At 39.4% G+C, this 21,151-nt stretch overlaps 1 pseudogene; it reads right to left on the reverse strand.

Annotated features, from left to right (window-relative positions):
* Window positions 1-4,354: 4,354 nt before the first annotated feature.
* Window positions 4,355-18,688, reverse strand: LOC139709076 (uncharacterized; annotated as a pseudogene).
* Between the last annotated feature and the right edge of the window lie 2,463 nt (window positions 18,689-21,151).

Raw genomic sequence — 21,151 nt, forward strand, 5'->3', positions numbered from 1 at the left:
GTTTTTATGCCTCCGCCTGAAGGGTGCCGGAGGAATTATTTTCAGATTCGTGCTGAAATATGAATTGCACCAGTGGCATAAGATGTTGGTGGTAATTTCATATGTAAGTTGGAGGCTTTTGTTGACACAATATGCTCTGTGGAATGCATTTAATAGCAGTCATAGCTGCCCAGTCACCCCTTCACTAAAATGTTGCATGTGGCAAGTATGGGAAAACCAAAGTATTGTAAATACGTACAGTATATTCAATGGTGTTTTGTTGGGAAGCAGCATTTCTATTGTGTGAGTTCCAAGAACACGTGCGGCCCCAAAGGATACATGTTTATTTATTGCCAACATTTGTTTTGTTTTTGTTTTCAAACACAGAACCATCAATGTTTTGTTCCAAAGACTTTTGTCTTGCACACTCTCCCTTGGATATATTATGTTGCTGTAACTACAAATCAATATACTAGTATTTCATAGGCATCCAGTGTACTCATATGAAACCAGAGTGAATAATGTGATAAAGATATCATTGTTTTCTGCTTTTTTTTTTTCTTTCTCTCATGAGTGCCACGGCAGTGAGTTCAAAGACATGTGAATTTTCTTTGAAAGGCTGCTCTCAAGTGATTTTTCTCTCAAGCAGTCAAATTTCTTGCTCATATGAGTTGATGTCCGACAGCATGCTCAACAATTTGGTGATTAAGTTCCATCTCAATGGGTGCGTTCGAGCACTCTCCTAAAGCGAACTGTACCGCACCATACCCGCGCCAGAGGAGCGCTCGAACGCTCCTAAAGTGTACTGTACTGTGCCGAGCCAAAAGGGGACCAAAGTGTACCAAAAGTTCGTTGTAAAGCATGCGCGTATCATGCGCATACGTCACAATGCAAAGACATCATTCTCTTTGTTTGGGACAGCTGTAAGTAGTTCAAGCACCAGGTGGATGACATTCTTCTTAAAAAATGCATGACCTTTTCTAAAAATAACTCGCGAGGTACGCTTTCTCAACAGAGCGCTCGAACGCTCCCAAACTGGCATGGTACGGTACGGTACGCTTTAGTTCAGTTTGCTTTGGTTCGCTTTAGAGCGCTTGAACGCACCCAATGTGACAAAAAAACTTCTCTTCATTCTTGATTTGTCTGTATTGTTTTTGAGTCTGCGCTGTTTAGACACAAGAAAACTGAGGAAACCAGCTGTTAAGTGGTATTCAGTCTGACTGATAATTTTGACATATTATGGTGCTTTTGTTTGCCTGTGTCCAGATCTTTGACCAGGCCCTTGTGAATACTTAGGAAAATTGGTGATGTGATATACAGTGGTTTTAACCCGTTGAGGACGAGTCCTGAGTATACTCGGGCAAGCATCTATTGGAAATGCGTGTTGTAACAAAATCAAACCGTCCTCAATGGGTTAAAGGGTGCTTTAAAATGGAATGAGGTTTGAAAATTTGTGACACCCCCAAATTTAAGAGAGTCATCAAGAACATAACTGACAGCAAAAAAAAAAAGGGAAAAAAATGATTACAGTGCTTCAAAATGATGATTGAAATAATTTCTTCCTCTTGAAAATCAAGTCTCGCTTTGTTGAAAGCCAAATTAATCATAATTTGTACATGTAAACAGTGCAATTTTAGTCTGCCATTCTCAAAGTCAACTGCACTCTTCTTATCCTTGACTGCACATGTAGCTTGGATGCTAGATTGTGTTTCACACTTTAGAATTCAGGGTAGGTCTGTCTGTCAGTCCGAAACAGTTGAATCAGACGTGATGAGCCTGTTTCAAATTTTGTGAGGGCAACATTTCACAACAGTGGTTAGAATCACATTCAAGAACTACAGGAGTAAGAAATGAGTTAGAAATAATGCGTTTTGCTCATTTCAAGAAGCAAAGTGACTGAAGATGATGTTCGTTGCATTTGTGTTACAGGAGGCAGTATGTTTGCTCATTGTTTATTCTTGTTGTTGCAAATATTGGTCACCTGACGAAATGAAATCACTACAAAATAGTGTATAGCATATATGCTGAATGTGTTACAAACATGCTATAAATTTGCATAATGCAATGACATGTGTTAACATTCTCAACTACTTTTGAATAGGATTAGCTAGATGTACAGACGTTTTCACACAATAATCAACTTCAGCCCAAATTGTGTCTTTTGTGACATCCTGTTTATGAACAAGTACACATAGTATTAGTAAAATGTAAGTTGTGTACAGTATGTGTAATTGCATTGTCGGGCATCTGATCCCAACTCATATGTGGGAAACTGGTTAGAACATAAAGTTTATCACCCCTAGACCAGAGCAATTGTATTTGTGTTTGAAAGTTGACAATGTGTACATTTCTGCCATATGACAATAAAGAAAAAAAAAAACTTCCAACACTCAAAAAGTCTGATATGGTACTGTGTTCCTATCCGCTGGCTTAGTATGACAATATGTGAATACTGTTTGTAACATCTTCATGTAAAAGATTTACCAGTATACATATGTGTATATTTCCCCCAAACATTAACAGTATACCTACCAACTAAATGTGCAACTCTTACATGTTTGTTTGTTTCTTTCTTTCTTTGTTTGTTTCTTTTTTTTTTGAGGGGGGGGGGGGTTATTTTATTTTAAATTTAGATGCACTTAAAAGAGTATTTTTTTTTTGCCTCATATTTCATGGATTCAGCTTTACATTGAAAAAAAAAATCATTTACATTGAGCAGAATGGTCTCAACCAAGTCTCCAAGTTTTCTGTGAATACTACTAGAGTGTTTTTATTTGTATGTATGTTTATTTTGGTTTATATTGAACACATGAAGCAGGAGAGACGTCTTGCCTGAAATCGACCAAAATCCTTGAAATTGTGTCCATACCATAGACAGCCGTGAAACCAACGGCTTACACGTATTCCACACGTCGTCATCCAGGTGTAGGATTCGCATCCTGTGTTGAACATTGCTGATTCTAAGTTGTTCTAAAAAGTTGAAGCCAGACGATCCTTGAAAGTGAGTTCAAATGGCATGCATGGAACACGTCAACAATGATGTGTATGTATTGATAGGGAACGACAGATTTAAGAGGAGCCGTGGGCGGTGATTTAGACGTGTTAGTGTAGTGTCCATTAAATGGAAAGAACAAAAAAAATGTGTGACTTGTATCACCACAAATCTTATCTGTGCCGGGGACTTCGGACAGTGTGTTCAATGCTATGGGGTTTTCTGGGACAAACGTCACTCACAGCACACGAAGGGTTAAGGTTGTAAAGAGTGGGCGTGGCACTTTAGGTTGACAAGGAAGGAAAGAGTGGATACAGGAAGGAGCCCGACTGTAGTGAAATTGGCCAATAATAATAATGATAATAATAATGTCTTATTTACCCAAGGTAGCCTATTCAGTGTTGCCACTGCTCTACCAGCGGGCCCTGCTATTGTTGCTAGGTACCCATTTATACACCTGGGTCGAGAGGGACATGGTGGGTAAAAACATCTTGTCCAAGAACGTAAGCACTGAACGGGATTCGAACTCGGGTCCTCCGAACGGGAGTCTGGAGTCTTTTCCACTCTGCCACAGCGCTTCGAATGGTAGTATAGGTACGACATTCAACTTTTAGACTACTTCTATACATATAACCTTATTTGCCAATGTGAATGTAAAAAAAAAATCAACATAGTGATTGGCGAAACCTGATCTTACCCCATCTGTCTACAGCCCATGGGTACTAAAGGGTAGAAGCGTCACCCAGCGCAAGGGACAACCATGCGGTGCCGGGGGGGGGGGGGGGGGGGGGGGTGGGTGGGGGGGGGGGGGGTGGAGGAGAGCAGTTTTTGGCAACGCAACAACAAAGAGAACAGATATGTACCTTGAAAAATGACTAGAAAGTGCTTTGACTTCAAAAGACAAAATATGAATAATGATAACTCTGAAGGGGCCACGCGATGATTCTGCAACACGCAAAGATTTTGCTGCGCCATTTGAACACTTTTTTTTTCTTTTGGGGCCCTGAAATCCAAATGCACGTTGATTTGTGTTTATTTATGATATCCTCAGCATCACTTTTACGGTGAAACGAATATCTAGAAACATTCCATATATTTTTAATGATTTTTTTTTATGTTTTTCTTCAGATTACTTGGGAACGCCCACAAAAAAATCCTTCCAAACCAGTATTCTTGAGATGACCTCATCTGTCAATCATTGCTAAAGTACTGAAATGTTTAACTAAAGACATTGGGAATGCACCTTCCCCTCGACTCAGCATAACTTGCATGTTCCCTCGCCATGTCTTTTTTTAGTCACATTAATATCACAGAAACATGCAGTTTATGCTGAGGCGATGGGAAGGTGCATTCTGATGTGTTTTGTTGTCACATATCAGTACTTCATGTTGAGGCAGTCTGAGTTTCTCGTTTGTTTGTTCCATATTTTCCGTCTGAGGAGATGGCTGGATAGCCCATATTCAGCTGGCTGGCACTATAGTGGTGATCTTCTATGGAGTCCTGTTGGATGTGAGACAGGACCGCTTTCACAGGGTTAAAGCACTGCTCTTTGCGATGAATGAATGAAGCGGGATCAAGTGCATGAGTTGGGACCCTCCCACACAAGAGTTCAGTAGGCCTACTTTATTAGAAAAACAGTGTCGTAATGATTAAATAAGTACATTTTTAACTTTTTTATTATGATTTTTTTTTACTCGTCTCGTAATTTTATCATTACGGTTCTTTTCTAGCTTTTATCTGATGTCTGATTTTGTTCTGTGATCAACCTTGATGTGCCCCCTCAACAATCTTGAGTAGGCATACTCACCTGGTTTTTTATGTGCAACATGTTTTTGCTAGTCGCCCACGTTTTAATCTCTTCCCATGGACGCGTTAGCAAATAAGTAGTAAATTACTTTTTATATATTTTCACAGTCTTTACAAAACACAATGTACCAGTCTCGCGTCTTCACGCCTGAAGCATTTTTTCACGATTTATTCTGTTCTTGTGAGTGTGTGTGTGTGTGTATGTGTGTGCGCGCGCGCGCGCGCGCGTGTGTGTGTGTGTGTGTGTGTGTGTGTGTGTGTTTGTGTGTGTATAGAAATCTAATTGCACTACACATGTTAATATGTTCGGCCTACTTGAGTATGACCTGTGTAAATAACAAAACAAAAGGCAAAAAACTTCTATTATAGTTCTACAGGCGAATAGAAAATGTTTTTGACAAAAATAAAAAACTTTGTTTAAAGGGGATGGCTAGTAACTGATCAGGGGAATCAGTGGGATTGCTGAGGGATGATTGTTCCAATCCTTGTGGGATTCATTTAAGAGTACATTATATATCTATTCTTGTGTGAAAACTATTTGCTTCAGAATGGTCTCAAATTCAAGTAATGTGCAGTTTAATGTTTCCAGGTAAGCGTCCCTGGTCAGTGACGGGACATTAATCTGCACATTACTTGAATATGAGACCGTTCTGAAGCAAATAATTTTCACACAACAGTAGCTTTATAATGAACTCTTAAATGAATCCCACGAGGATTGGAACAATCATCCCTCAGCATTCCCACTGATTCCCACTGATCGGTTACTAGCCATCCCCTTTAATTTGACGGACTGGTAATATTGGCTCTCCACTATTTCATTTACGTGTTAAAGAAGTCGTGGCTGGAACACTTACACGAACCCGCGCAATCGCATAAGCACACAAGGGAACAACTCAGGTTACTATACATAAGCACTTGCCCGATTGCCCGAGGCAAGTGAAAATCAAATTTGGGCAAGTGTTTTTGAACAATGAGGTCAAATGCTTGCTCAAATTTGGCAAGCAAAAAGTTTTGAAGCCACTTTTTTCCCTTATCCCCCCCCCCCCACGAACCCACGTTGTCAACCATACATAAGTCCTAAGGTAATTACGATAATGACTGTTTATAGTGATGCACTTTATATTTAATCGCAATAACTTTGGAACACTTACTTGAAGAAATCCCAACGGCAACACTTGATCGGACCAAGTTTGTTACTAAATTGTGCTTAAGCGTAAGAATCAATGCGCGTTATTTATTCAAATGATTGCGTTTTATTGAACCCTAGACTTACACATGATTTTCTATATCATTTCCTTAGATTTGGGACTTTCTTTTCAGGCAAGTAAAATCAATGCTCGGGCAGGTGTTTTGCAGCAAATTTCAAAATCTGCTTGTCCGACCGGGCAAGCGGTAAAGTAAAGTTATGAAGCTCCCTGAAACTTGAAATACTGTACATCCTACCGCTACCAGGCAAACTTTCTGCGCACTTTTATCACGTGATAACACTTCATCTATTGATACTGTACACTCTTCACATGGGTGTCACCAGGGGGGGTGCGCTGGGTGCGAACGCACCCCCCTTCAGAACCTCCAAAAAAACAAAAAACAAAACAAAACTTAACGCCGGACCCTAAATAGTAATTGTTCTTTTTTTTTTTTTTTGCACCAGGAGAAAAAACAAAACAAAACAAAACAACAACAATCGCACCCCGGCCCTGGCAGCACTGATGCTATACATACAGTGTTTACTATATATCTATCGACCGTACTGTATACGTAAGGTATATTTCATTCATTGTACAACGGATTATCAATTCAGAAAATGCAAAAGCTCCGTCGCATGGGACGTAGATACCCCGCCCACACCCTCCTCCCCCCTTATAGGTCTCCAATCAATGGCGTAACTGGGGGGGGGGGGGGGGGGGGGCAATCCGCTGGTAGCAAAAAAAAATATGAAAATGGTAATTCAAGGATTAGTAAACTGCTTTTGAAATTGACATGAAAGGGTGAGCAAGAAATTATTTTTTTTCTCTAAGATTTCTTTTAACCATAATTTAAGAGGCATCAATAGTGTGAAACATTGTTCAAAAAGCCCGGAGCCGACAAAAGATTGTGATTCAGCGTCTGATTCCTGTTTGGCATTCTGAATGATAAAGAGGATGGAGCAGTGTACTCAGAACATCCGAACGGCAAAGAGTCGCTGCAATGTTGCGCAATGTGATGAGAATGTACACCTCTGTACCTTACACTTCGTTATATCAAAGCTAGATCATTGAGTGTTGCTTTACATACTATAGTCTATAAAACATTAAAATGCCTTGCATTGCCAATAATAAGACTTGATCTGGGCTATTTCCCAACTTTTCCATGTATGAAACGCACACACACAAACACAAACAATTAGGGGATGCTCTAAAGTGCAGATTTTGGACATCCTTCCCCCGCTTGGTCACTTCGATGCCGTCCTCGCTGGTCATACCTCCCCCAGTCATGAACATAAACCAACATCCTTGACTACCATTGGCGCACCGCCCGCCTTAATTTCCAAAACGAAAAAAAAAAAAAACAAAGCTACAAACGGCAGTTTTTGGACTGTAAAATGTCAAAATTTTCACGCTCGCTCGCTCCGCTCACTCGTATTTAATCGCTATGTCATTCTCCTGATGTTGCTGCCAGTATTAAATTGCCAGCAGTTGCACCCGGTGCGCACCCCCCCTTAATTTCCAAAGCGAAATGGAATAGCTACAAACGGCTGTTTTTAGACTGTAAAATGTCAAAATTTTCAAGCTCGCTCGCTCCGCTCGCTCGCATTTTAATCAATTCAATTCAATCCAGTTCAAACTTTATATTATTTTTCGAAAAGAACATAAACATTTCACTTTCTTTGGTAACACAGAATAAGGTTGCATAATCAAAACAAAGTAAACTGAGAAAACATATATTGTGGAACCTTGGGGTAACAAAAACGTTGTAAGGAAAATTAATTGACTGAAGTGATACAGACGATATGATAGTTATGCCATTCTCCTGATGTTCCTGCCAGTAATTGCCAGCAGTCGCGTCCGGTGCCCCCCATTAATTTCGAAAACGAAAAAATATAGCTACAAACGGCAGTTTTTTGACTGTGTCAAAATTTTCAAGCTATAATTGTTATGCCATTCTCCTGATGTTACTGACAGTATAATTGCCAGCAGTTGCGCCCTGCGCGCCTCCCTTAATTTCCAAAGCGAAGAAATATAGCTACAAACGTAAGTTTTTTTTTGACAGTAAAATATCAAAATTTTCAAGGTCGCTCGCTCCGCTCGCTCGCATTTAATCGTTATCCCATTCTCCTGATGTTGTTGCCAGTAATTGCCAGCAGTTGCTCCCGGTGCGCCCGGCCTAATTTCCAAAGCGAAAAAATATAGCTACAAACGGTATTTTTTTTTTTGCCTGTAAAATGTCAAAATTTTCAAGCTCGCTCGCATTTAATCGCTTTGCCATTCTCCTGATGACTAAGTCATTATGGTCAACGATCATTTCAATATTCAATACTAGTACCTCAACTTTGGAATCAGCTCCCCAATGATATCAGAGAAAGATCATCATTAGATCAGTTCAAGTCTTTATTGAAGTCTCATTTGTTTGTAAAGTAACCATTGTTCTGTAAATTGTTTAATGATGTGTTTTAAGTTGATATATATGTAATTTTCTACTTTGTATTTTGAGTTCTTACACATGTATAATCTGTCTTTTCTCATTTCTAAAAGCGCTTAGAGACTTGAATGTAATTTCCGCTCTATAAAAATGGTTTATTATTATCATTATTATTATTATTATTATTATTATTATTATTATTATTATTATCATATACTGCCAGTAATTGCCAGCAGTTGCGCCCGGTGCGCCCCCCCCCCCCCTTTAATTTTTCAAAGCGAAAAGATGTAGCTAAAAACGACATTTTTAGTTTACTGTAAAATGCCAAAATTTTCGAGCTCGCTCTCTTCGCTCGCTCGCATTTTATCGTTGTGCCATTTTCCTGACGTTGCTGCCAGTAATTGCCAGCAGTTGCGCCTGGTGCGCCATTCCCCCCCCCCCCCCCTTTAATCTCCAAAGCTAAAAGACAGCGCTAAAAACGGCAGATTTTGGAGTGTAAAAATAAAATGTAAAAATTTTCAAGCTCGCTCGCTACGCTCACTCGCATTTAATCGTTATGCCACTATCCTCATGTTGCTGCCAGCAATTGCCAGCAGTTGCGCCCGGTGCGCCCCCTTCATTTCCAAAGCGAAAAAATATAGCTACAAACCGCAGTTTGGGATTGTAAAATATCAAAATGTTCAAGCTCGCTCGCTCCGCTCGCTCCCATTTAATTGTTGTGCAATTCTCTTTTTTTTTCTTTTCACAAAGTCCCTCCGTGGGAGGGGTATCCCCCTCCTACACCCTCTCCCGCTCGGTTGCTTCTCACCCCACACCGTCACATAATATGTACCCCCGTAATAGTCCTTCATATAATAGTACATGTATATATTTATTTTTACTATGCTCTATAAGCGCGACTTTTACACTCTTGTTTTTACAAAAAGTTCCTACCGTGGGAGGGGGTATCCCCCTCCCACACCCTCCGCAACAAGAAGCGGAATAGATCATCGCCGAGGATCTCACACCGTCACATAATGTACCCCCGTATTAATAGTCCTTCATAAACGTATAGCGAAAGATTCGTGTATGTATACAGTCACATGTATTATGTACAATATATAGAGTATGTGTAAATGTACATGATGACACAGGAGCCAATAAATCAAATAGAAAAATCTCACAGTTTACATTTACTGTCAAAACGCACCCCCTTGAAAAAAAAGCTGGTGACGCCCCTGTCTTCATCCCAGTCATCCTTTACAGAAAAAACAACAACAACAACAACCAAACATGCTCCATGTTTGCGTTGACTTTGATAAAGAAATACGGGCAAATCAAAGAATTTTTGTTGTTGAAAAGAAACAACCCAAATGAGAAGGTTATGCGAATTTGATGGATTACAATCATGTCGCTAATTGAATGAGATAATGTTATCTCCTTTCAAAAGTCATGAATGTTGCTAAATGATATGATGTAAAAATGATGTGATGCGTGGGATACTGATAGCGTCTTTCTGTCATTTATTTCATTAGGATAATGAAATGAAGATTGTGTGTGTACAGCCAGGGGGAGGCTACCAAGGCGATGAAATAATCTCATTATGTCATTTACAGTGACTGTGGCTGATATACCGTTTCGGGAAAAAACATGTCAGACTTCGAAATTTCGCAACATTCGTGTCGTTTGTCTGATAGTACTGTATGATTGTCTCTGTTCTGCTTGAGTAATTTATTCCATTTTATACGTATGGTGGCTCAGAAGACTGCTACGGATGTCATGACACGTATTATATGAACTATCATGTAAAGAAAATATAAAGAAAATCAATTTTTTCACTTTTCTAGCATAATGAAAGAGCACTAGACTTACCTCTTTTAGAAAGCAGGGGGAATATATACTCTTGACATAATCTATGTCAGTAATAAGTCCAGGGAATGACTACTTTTCATATGAAATGATATTTTGTGGAATCTTCTTTATATTTTCTTTATATCGTAGAACAAATGTGATGTCACATATTTTTCTTTATATCGTAGTACCTGTAACTATGTGATGTCTTCTGATCCATTGGTCCCTTCACTAAATTGTAACTAAGTTATAACGGGAGTCCACTGTACAGTATGTCCCAAAAAAAAATTACAACGGGGCCCTCCGCAATGATATGTTTAAAAATAGTGAATCAATCTAAATATAAATTCAGGGTATGAAAGCATAACTCATTGCCCACATCTTACAGAAAACCCCATTCGATTTGCTTCAGTGGTCAAAGAGAAATACGGAATTTTGTAGAGGATGTCGGGAATCTCTTCTGTCCAAGTTCTGCCTATTGTTCACACACAAGATCATCGAAATGCTAAACTCGGAAGAATCTGATTCATGACATGCTTTACAACAATCCACATTTCTCTGTGACCGCTTAACCAAATCGAATGGGGATTTCTGCAAAATAGAGCTAAAATGTTATATTTCAAGACCCTGAAGTAGCATTTGAAAAATTTAATCATATTGGGCATTATCAATGCGAAAATCTTATTGTCATTTTTTGGGGGACATACTGCAGTAAGTCGCCCCAAAAATTACAATCAGATTTTCGAATTGATAACACCTATTATGATCAACCTGTGTACGTGCTACTTCAGAGTCTTAAGGTATAACATCTTAGCTCTATTTTGCAGAAAACCCCATTCAATTTGGTTAAGCGGTCACAGAGAAATGTGGATTGTTGTAAAGCATGTCATGAATCGGATTCTTCCGAGTTTAGCATTTCGATGATCTTGTGTGTGAACAATAGACAGAACTTGGACAGAAGAGATTCCCGATATCCTCTACAAAATTCCGTATTTCCCTTTGACCACTGAAGCAAATCGAATGGGGTTTTCTGTAAGATGTGGGCAATGAGTTATAGTCTCATACCCTGAATTTTTATTAAGATTCATTCACTATTTTTAAAGATATCATTGCGGAAGGCCGCGTTGTAATTTTTTTCGGGACGTACTGTATACAGCGTGGGGATACCACGCAATGGGAAGGCTGGCCCGATTCGGATACATTCGGTTATCCTCGTGACAATTTGTGTACATGTATGTCCGATATAACTGATCCCTGTTGTTACACACTCAGCCGAAGAATCTGGACCGGAGTCGAACACGTATTCGCTGACGTGCAAAAGTTGCTAATATAGGTTTTCCCAGTAAATTTCATACTTTTGTCATTCCATTTCATGAATGTGCATTCAAATTCACACAGCGCACGCATGCGAAAATATTGGGGCATTCAAATTCAGAATGAGAGGGATAGACTTCATTTATGGGAACTCTACTAGTATTTTGTTTCTGTCAAATCAAATTCACGAATGTGCGTTCAATTTCCGAATGAATTTGAATGCTCATTGCTGAAATGCATGGCCCTGTCTTAGATTTGAATGATGCGAATGAAAAATTGATTGCTCCGACAGTGGATTTTGAATAACCGGATTTTGAATTTGATTGCTGCTTTAGTGCTGCGAGCATGAGATGCGTGAAATTGAATGCTCGGAATAGAAACCTGAATGACAAGATTATAAAATTTAACCGATAAAACGTATAGTATCGTATTCAAATGTATCCGGACGAGCAGCGATTGAAGACCTATTCAATCGGGCAAACCACACATTCGCCTGCCTTGGATTGCTATTAATATTGTCTTTCTTTTTCGGATGGGTATGGGGAAATGAGGGTTAAGAAGGAGAAAGTGATTGCGAAGTAAAAAAAAAAACCAAAAAACAGAAGACTTTTATTTTGGAGGGAGGGAAGGGAAGGAGATAGGGAAGGAGAAAATATTTCGATTCGTTCAAGAATCTGAGCATACTTTTTTATCATGTATAACATACCCTACCTGATGTGCAGTTTTTGAGACAGTCCTGTGCAAGCTGGATGTCCAAACTGTTTCACTGCAGTTATGTGCTACATTTATAGGGAACACTATGTACTTGATGAAATTGTGTATTGCTGTCTTTTTTTTGTTGTTGTTGTTAGAAGTGAAAAATAAAAACGCCGATATAAAAATTAAAAAATAAAACTCTCTCCACGCTATATACTGGGTCCGTAACCTGAGATGATTTCTATTTATGAATTAAATGAGTGGGTTGCACGCGATGAAATGATGTCCTTCATCAATTAATCTTTCACAGATTTGCGTCTTCACGTGGGCAGCTCGAGGGTTGTGGGCGATTACAGAAGATAAGTGTTTGTTTTTTCGAACTGTCCTTTGTCACATTTACCCCTCAAGAGGAACGTAAAATATTGTGTCCAGGGTTCGGTACAAAAGGCAGAGGTGTGGAGTCCTTCCCAAAAGTGGGTATATAGATGTCAAACAACACATACCCTGCTCTGTTAGTGAAGTGGAATAGGCCAAAAATATATATATCGCGCAGACACAACACAGATTTGAGGGAAAATTGCACAGATGTTTACTGATAACGGAATGTCGCATCGAAAGGGTGGTATATCAGAGACAAGGAGAGATAGGGAGATAAAGAGGAGAGATATAGAGTGAGTGTGTTTGTTTGTTTGCTTGTTTGTGTCTCTGTGTTTGTGTACGCGTGTAAGGAGAGTGTGTTGGTTTGTTGGTGTGTGGGTGTGAGAAGGAGATGAGAAAAGAGCAAGAAAAGGGATGAGAAAAATAAGGAGATATTAAAGTTGACACCTCTGCATCGTGTAATGGGATAGGATGAGAATACAAAATCAAGTAACGCTTTGGTTAACTATCATTTATGATACTTTTAAAAACACTTAGCTCTCTTTACAGACATTCTGCTCCTTTTTTTTGCTACTTTTCATCATCTTTTTTTTTTCAAGATAAAAACACCAACAGATTGTTGTTGAAGTGTGCCAACAAGTCCTTTATACTTTGCCTACCTGTAGGCGTGTACAACAAGTATTATTCCTCAAAGTCATCGAAGATTATCGTCATGTATTTAGTGGACGTGAATTTGTTAAAGTTGTGCTCTCGAGTGAAATATTTGAGCGCCAAAATTTAAATTTGTGTCACTCGAAAAGTGCGTAATTACTGAGAACAAGGTCACATGCTTTGACTCAGCTTGCTTGTTTGATAGTTCAATCGATTATATCGACAATATGAGTTATAAAAGCTGTTTTGACGGCTAGAAATATCAGAAATAAACAATGTTATATTTTACCATTTCATCATCTGAAAATCAGTCAGTCCAACTCAATAAAGTACAAAGGGGCTAAATTGTGGAATTTGTTAAGCACGAAACTGAAAACTGTTAACACATTGAATCTTTTTATGGCTCAATATAAGCAGCTTTTTCTTATTCTGTGTTAATTAATGTTTATTGTATATGTATGAATGATGAAAATTGTGCAATTCCCATACAAACCTTTGACAATTATCCTGCATATTTGTTTTGTTTTTATTGTATTGTATTATATTGTATTAGTTCAGTTATTGTTTTGTTTCCTGTTTCCTGTTGCTATATCATGATTTTAAATTTAAATCTAAATCAAGATTCTATTCATTTATACATCAGCAACAGGTTTTTCCCTTCATCATCTTCCTTACTTTTATGAGGAACAAAGGTATTTTGTCCCTTTTACAATTTTTTAACTGCCTCTAATTTACTCTTTAAAAAAATTGAGTGAAAATGTTCACTCTTGAAGGAGTGAATACAAAAAAAGAGTGAATTTAGAGTGAAATTGGAGTGAAGTTTTAGTGAAAATGTTCATTTTCATTCATTTTGGAGTGACCTCAGGGATCACTCGAAGATTTTGGAGTGATCCCTGCATGAGGTCACTCTTAAACGAGTGAAAATGAATATTTTTCACTCAAAATTCACTCCAATTTCACTCTTAATTCACTCTTTTTTGTATTCACTCCTTCAAGAGTGAATATTTTCACACGATTATTTCAGAAAGTAAGTTCTGTTTTAAAGGGTGTGTACAGTTCTGGTCGAGGTGTAGATTTAGCTTTTAACATTTTGCGAGATATTCAGAAATCACTCTATGAGATGTAAGGGGGAATGCAGTTCTAAGGGGTATCAAAAGTTTATTCGATGAAAATCGGTTTTGAAATGGCTGAGATATCCAAAAACAAGGTGAAACAAAGAGATCCTAATAAAGTTGTGGCATGTCGCCTTTTATTATTAGTACTTTTTTGGATATCTCAGCCATTTGAAAACCACTTTTCATCAAATAAACGTTGAATCCTTCTTAAAATTACATGCTCTTTCATATTTCATAAGAGGCTTTTCATAATCTCACTTAGGAATGTTCAAAACATGAATCCCTACCTCAACCAGTACTGTACTGTACTGTACATTTTGATATATATATATATATATATATATATATATATATATATATATATATATATATATATATATATATATATAATGTGTGTGTGTGTGTGTGTGTGTTTCATTCAAAACTGTGATTTTAAACTGCCATTGTAAAGGAAATCTCCATTTCCAAGCCATAGGCTTTTGCGTGATTTCCTCCTTTGACTCACACATCTATGTGAACATCTTATATGTGATATTTATATGAAATGAATAAATTGAATTGAATTGAATTGAATTGTTGATAAAAGGGACAAAATTACCTTTGTTCCCTTATAAAAGTCAGGAAGATGATGATGGGAAAAACCTGTTGCTGATGTATGAATGAATAGAATCTTGATTTAGATTTAAATATATAAGATTGGCGGACTGAAGTATGAATTGTCGAAAAGTTAACGTATTCATTCTTTTGTCTTCTCGAAGCAGTCGTACTGCTATGTCCGCTGTGAATTGTAAATGTAAATAATATCACAATGACAAATATCATTGACACTCAGTCTATAAAAGACACTGTGCAAAAAAAAAAAACCCACAAATTACACACTGGGATTACACATATGACAACAAGCAAAATTGTACACTTTAGATATAGGTTCATATCACGGAACAGGCATTTAATGAATTATGGTTAGTTACCGTTTGTTTTACAGAAAAAACCCAAGGCATTGCTCTTACAATGCTACGGAATACAGGTCAACGTCAACAAACAGCTTTCTTTGCAATAAATATATTCAAACTTATAAATAAGGACAGTAATAAATAGTTAATGCATTCGAGAAAATGCCTCCTACACGTAGAGCTTTTTTTTTTCAGTTGCCTCGTCTGTGAGTTATTGAAAGAGAGTAGATATACTTTTGCACCATTCATCCACCACTACTGGAAATATGTATAACGCTGTTTTTGTTGTTTTTTGTCATGTTGGTATTACTCGTAAGCGTGAAACATTTTTTCCGAAATCAAATCGGAAAGCACACACACCCACAAGTAATATTTAGACAGGCACTGCTGCGTGGATAGGATATCAAAGCCGTACCTATATGCTACGTTTACGCCATGTTCCCGGCTGACTAGGCATTCCAGTTTGCCTGAAAACGTAGTGCGCCGTATAATAGGATATCATTATATTTTGTTTTCTACCCCCCCCCCCTCTCTCTCTCTCGTTCCTTATTGTAATCTGTTTTCTTTGTTTTGTTTTGCTTTGTTTTGCTTTAAGAGGTGAACGTGTAGCTATGTCAACTGTGAACATGTAGCAAAAGCGGTTTTCACGGCGTCTGGTCAGGCCAGACTGCCCATAAAAAATTATCATTTCCCGTTGCGTTCCACTACGTGATTGCCGTAGCAGCCGGGAACATGGTATAAACATAACAATGCAATTATAGTTGACCGATCTTTCTAATGCTGATTTTTTATTTTCACCATGACATTGAGAAGAACTTCACCCGAATCAGGTTGAAAATACTATGTTATGTAATAACGCATGCATACCGTGAATCGCTATTCGAGTAGAGTTACTTGCACTGATTTTAGCGTACACACTACATGATAAATGTCGCCCCCTATTGATCTACTTGTCTCAGTGCTGCCTGAGACAGACATCGTTTTTTTTTTTTGACCAGCAATGTCGTCACAAACGGCTTTACGACAAGATAATAAAAGGGAAACTGACGAGTAGCTGTTTTTTGTATTTGTGTTTAATTCTCGCTGTTTTTTTTTTCCTTTTCCTGACGTAGGACGGGACGAGACGGGCAAACGTTGGTATGTAGAGTGATATTGGGAAATATTAAGTCGTCATGATTCGTCGTGACTTTTTAAATATCAGTCACCATTTCATCGAATGAGAATAGAACAGATATGGAATCAAAAAGACCTGACAAGGGATTTACAATGTTCTAGGGTTGATGACATTGGCTGCTACAGAATCATTCCAGAGTATACGTAATGATTGCCGTTTTGCAGTTTCTTTTAACCTGGATGCCCACTGTTTCCATACTAATAATGTGCTATGTATTTTTTTGTTTAATTCTCAGTGAGAGTTTTGTTTGTGCAGTATTTGTTTGGTGATATGAATACACTTATTTCACAGAGCGCAAGTCATGCTGTCACATCAAATACCATTCGATATTATTCAATTACCGGCAGGACAATATCATAGTATTATTATTTCGGTAGCTGTCAATCGTTTTATCACACTGTGCATGAATGCGGAAACATGCCTCTATAGATTTTGATCGTATGATAGCAATATTACTTACAGAATAAAGTTATAATCATATATTTATAATATCTATATATCTTTATAATAAACTTATGACCATTAAATAGAAATATGCTAAGCAAACACAGAGCACAGATTGTGTTTTGTACTATCGTACGCGAATCAACATGCCCCGTTGCTTCCGCGAATCTTTGTCTGACAGCGCAATTGCACGACGAACTGATGGCGATCCACGACCACCCTTCTTCCCCGCGTCTCGTTCTGATCATGGCATACACCCAGGCGTTTTTCGTCATGCACATGGACTCGTAGTGGGTTGTCGTCGATGCCCAGGCATGACTGCACGCCATGCTGCATCGTGCATGTGGTCTCGTAGAACCACTGCCTCAGCTCCTGGTTCCCGGCCGACATGATTTTCGAGAGGATGGTCACGTTTTGTCCGAACGTGTCCCGTGGCCCATTCCTTTATGCCCCAACGGCTGGTGCTCTTGCAGACTTCTTGCAGGTCCGCCTACTGCGCGCCGACGTCGGCTGTGCGACGTTTCGTCGTCACCGTTGCCTTCCTCGTTGAAGCCCGGCTCGAACGTGAAGTCGGGCCACGGCGGCGTCTCGGGACGTTCGACTGAGAACGCTACGCGCTGCGAAAAGTACCCCGGGTTTGACCCCAACCCTGGCAACATCATAGAGTCCGGTGTGGTGGTGGAAATATCTGAGAGTTCAACACCACGTCTGGCTCACTACCCGTTTTCGCTTTCGTGGTTGTCGACGATGTCGTCGCCGATGTCGATGACGAATGATGTCGACGGTGAAAAAGATGAGGAGGACGACGATAACGGCGACTGTAATAAATATTCACTGTTGTCTCCATCCTCTGACGACGACGGCCCTGAGGATGCTTTCATGATTGCCTCGAGAAAGGATATCGCCGCTTTCGTGTGCGAGGAGTTTGGCTTTAAAATGTTCATGGGCTCTCTGTCGAGCTCGAAAAGAGGAATGCTGTTGCCACCCATTCTCCGGGGCGCAGCGCACACTGCTGTCCAAGATAGGAGGAACACGAACAGCGTCAGTAGTCGATGTACACTGATCTGTTGAGAGTGAAAAAAAGGGTAAAGATTAATCAAGAGTAGAACAGCATAAAATATCCACTTTCTGATAACTGGATTTTGGGCGGTCAGAGATATCTTTTTGGAGGTGAGAGGCTGCAGCCTTTAGCCACCACACACCAACCCTCACTGAGAAATGTGACAAGTCGTCAAAATTACTTTTATGTTTGGTTCTGCTCCTCTAAACTAAACGTTATGTCGCATTTTATTGCTTCAACTAAAATAAGAAAAGAGACGAGATATTCTTGACTTGTTATTTGTGTATTCCTTTCTTTGATTATTCTACACATCGTCAAACAAAGTTGCGGAACAGCCGTTTCTGGGTGAAGCGAGTATAACAATTATAGTAATGATACGAGACATGCATCTCTAAAATGTGTTGGTAATAGTGCTGTTCGACTAGCAAAATTGCCATCTTCGTTTTTGAAGAGGGAGTTCCTTCTTATCACTGGCGATACATGTATTACGACTTTTGGAATAGAGAGGGAAGAGGAAGGTAGGGTAAGGGATTGGGGGGGGGGGGGGGGGAGAGGAGGGTTGGGTGGTTGGGTTGGCAGGTTGTCACCTGTATATCAACAGCGAGACACTGATCGTCTGCGGAGCGTTTGACGTACTCGCGCGCTCATGCCGGTGGGTCGGGCATACCTTTCTGTCATGCCCGCGCCCCACGGGTTAATGCCAAATCAGAATTTCCGGGTCAGCGGAGGTCAAGCTGTTTATAGCTGTCATATCGCGTTTTTGAATCGAGAGCAAGATGAGATCGTGTATGAATGCAGAAAACCGTCTGAATCGATAGGGGGGGGGGGGCGAATCCCGTTTTCGTGCAGTATAGCTTTCATGCGTGAATTCATGTTCGTCGATGGCAAATTGCCAGAAATCAAACACATCAATTAAATACCCGTAAGTTATCTGAGTATCTTCTTTCGGTCATTCATTGACGGCTATGGATGTTTCTTGATATCGGTTTGAAAGGCGATCCGAAAATATCAGTGATTTCGCTTTTCTTTTTTTTTTTTTGGTTAGATTTCTCAAGAAGAGATGAAAAAACATAGCTGAGCAGATACCATCCCTTTAATCTTAGAGAGAGTGAGTGGGTGAGTGAGAGAGAGGGGAGGGAGTGAGGAAGGGGGGGGGGGGGGGAGAAAAAAAGACGGAAATCTTTCATTCATCAGTTCTGCAAAAATGCATATTTTCATGCTTTGCCGTCAGCTCGGTTTAAACTTGAGGTCTCATATGTAATGATAAGGCCTACTGGACGAGTATGTCCTTTACTCACTACTGCTTTACAAATATGTATATTAACTTGGAACAATATCTGTAGTAGCTACGCAGTTTTCAAAAAAGACTTTCCAACCCCTAAGAACAATACAACAACAAGCATTTCCACTTGTCTTTTTGATATCATGGTTAATGTCAGAACAACAGCAACAACAAAAGAAAGATGAACGAGGCAGATGCATCGAGAATGGATGATCGTTGCGTAGGGTGGGATTTCACGGAGCATGCGAACGATTTGCGAAGGACGCGAATGACAAAATCTAACATTCGGAAAAGTTTTTCTCCGAATGTGTTCTGACAATGAAGCCGAAAACTATTCTTGCGCAATTTGTGCGAAGTTTCCACGACGTATGTGCGAATGTCGTGTGTATCATGGCTAAAGTACAGCATGTTACATACACGAAGAACACGCGACGGAAATGCGAACAATGAAATTTTTTTAATAATCATGGGAGAAAATGTACCCAAGGAGAGGTGGAAGCTGTCTTGAGTTGAATTTTTTTCTTTCCTCTATTTCTCCTTTCTTTTTCTCTCATTTCTCTATCGTGTGCTTGCCTACATTTTTTTTTCGTAGGACCTATCTCCATTAGTAAAGCATTTGATTTTTTTTGCAGTTCCTCCAAGACATAATCTCCGATAGTTCAAATGAAATTTTATAAACTTTAGATCAATTTTAAGTGTATTCTGTTTGTATATCAAAAATTTCTTTCTCTTTGCTAGTCTTGAATTTCTTTTGTTACTATAGTTTTTAATAATTGTTTGATGTTTAAATGTATGCTACGATTTTTATTTGTAGAAAACATATAGGTCATACATCCCCCAAACGTGCGCTAAACGTTCGCGAGAATGTCTCAAAAGGTACGCGAACAGTTTGCGATTACGTCGTAAAATGATCGGAAAAACTTCGCAGATTTCGCGTAACATACGCGAGACATTCTCTAAAGTTTCGGAGTCTGTTTGGGGTTTCACGAACATTTTGCGAACATCGCGCGTGTCTTGCGAAGGTCTTGCGCATATGACGAGGCTTTAAAGACACTTTCGAGAACAATTCACGAGCAAATCACGACCAAGTGTGCGGAAAAGGTTCGAAAAAAAACTTCAAACTTTTTTGAAATTCTCACCGAAGTAAAAACGACATTTGCGAACAATTGACGACGCTTCCGAACCTTCACGTTCGTTTCGCGATCTTTTGCAGACTAAAATACGAATGCTGGATTTTGCCATTCGCCTCCTTCGCAAATCGTTCTCGTGCTCCGTGAAATCCCACCCTTACATGACCGGAAACACGCGAAGTAATCCGAACGTATGTGAGTACGCATCTTGTCCGCTTAATCACTGATATCATGCCGGTGGCTATGAGACCGACTGAGGTGCGGCGTATGATGTATTACGGCGTGGGAGAAACCGGCAAGTTATTGCTCGGTATCCTCCGGCTCACTGGATCAAGTCACTAGAAAGACCAAGTACTCGGCAGACCACCGTAGAGGGGTGAAAAGTTTGTATAAACGCAGGGCAAAACAAAAATGATGATGCGTTTGAACGAAACATCTTTCGCCTCTCTCTTTCTCCGACCCAGGTAAGGTGGATGACTAGAATGGGACAGTGTTTGTAGACTTTGTAAGAAGACGATCGTAAATATTGACCAGAGAGGTTTCTTTCTTTCTTTCTTTCTTTCTTTTTTTTTTAGGGAAAGTATGTGTCGAAATCGTTTCAAGATGCATTTTCCTCATTTCAAAACAAGAAGCGATAAAGAATCGCAATTGCTTGTGGGCTCAGTTCTACACACACACACACACACACACACACACACACACACACACACACACAAACACACAAACGAT

This window comes from Diadema antillarum, unplaced genomic scaffold (genome assembly GCF_040938485.1).
Source record: "Diadema antillarum isolate AM-2024a unplaced genomic scaffold, OU_Dant_1.0 scf00000037, whole genome shotgun sequence".
NCBI lineage: Eukaryota > Metazoa > Echinodermata > Echinoidea > Diadematoida > Diadematidae > Diadema > Diadema antillarum.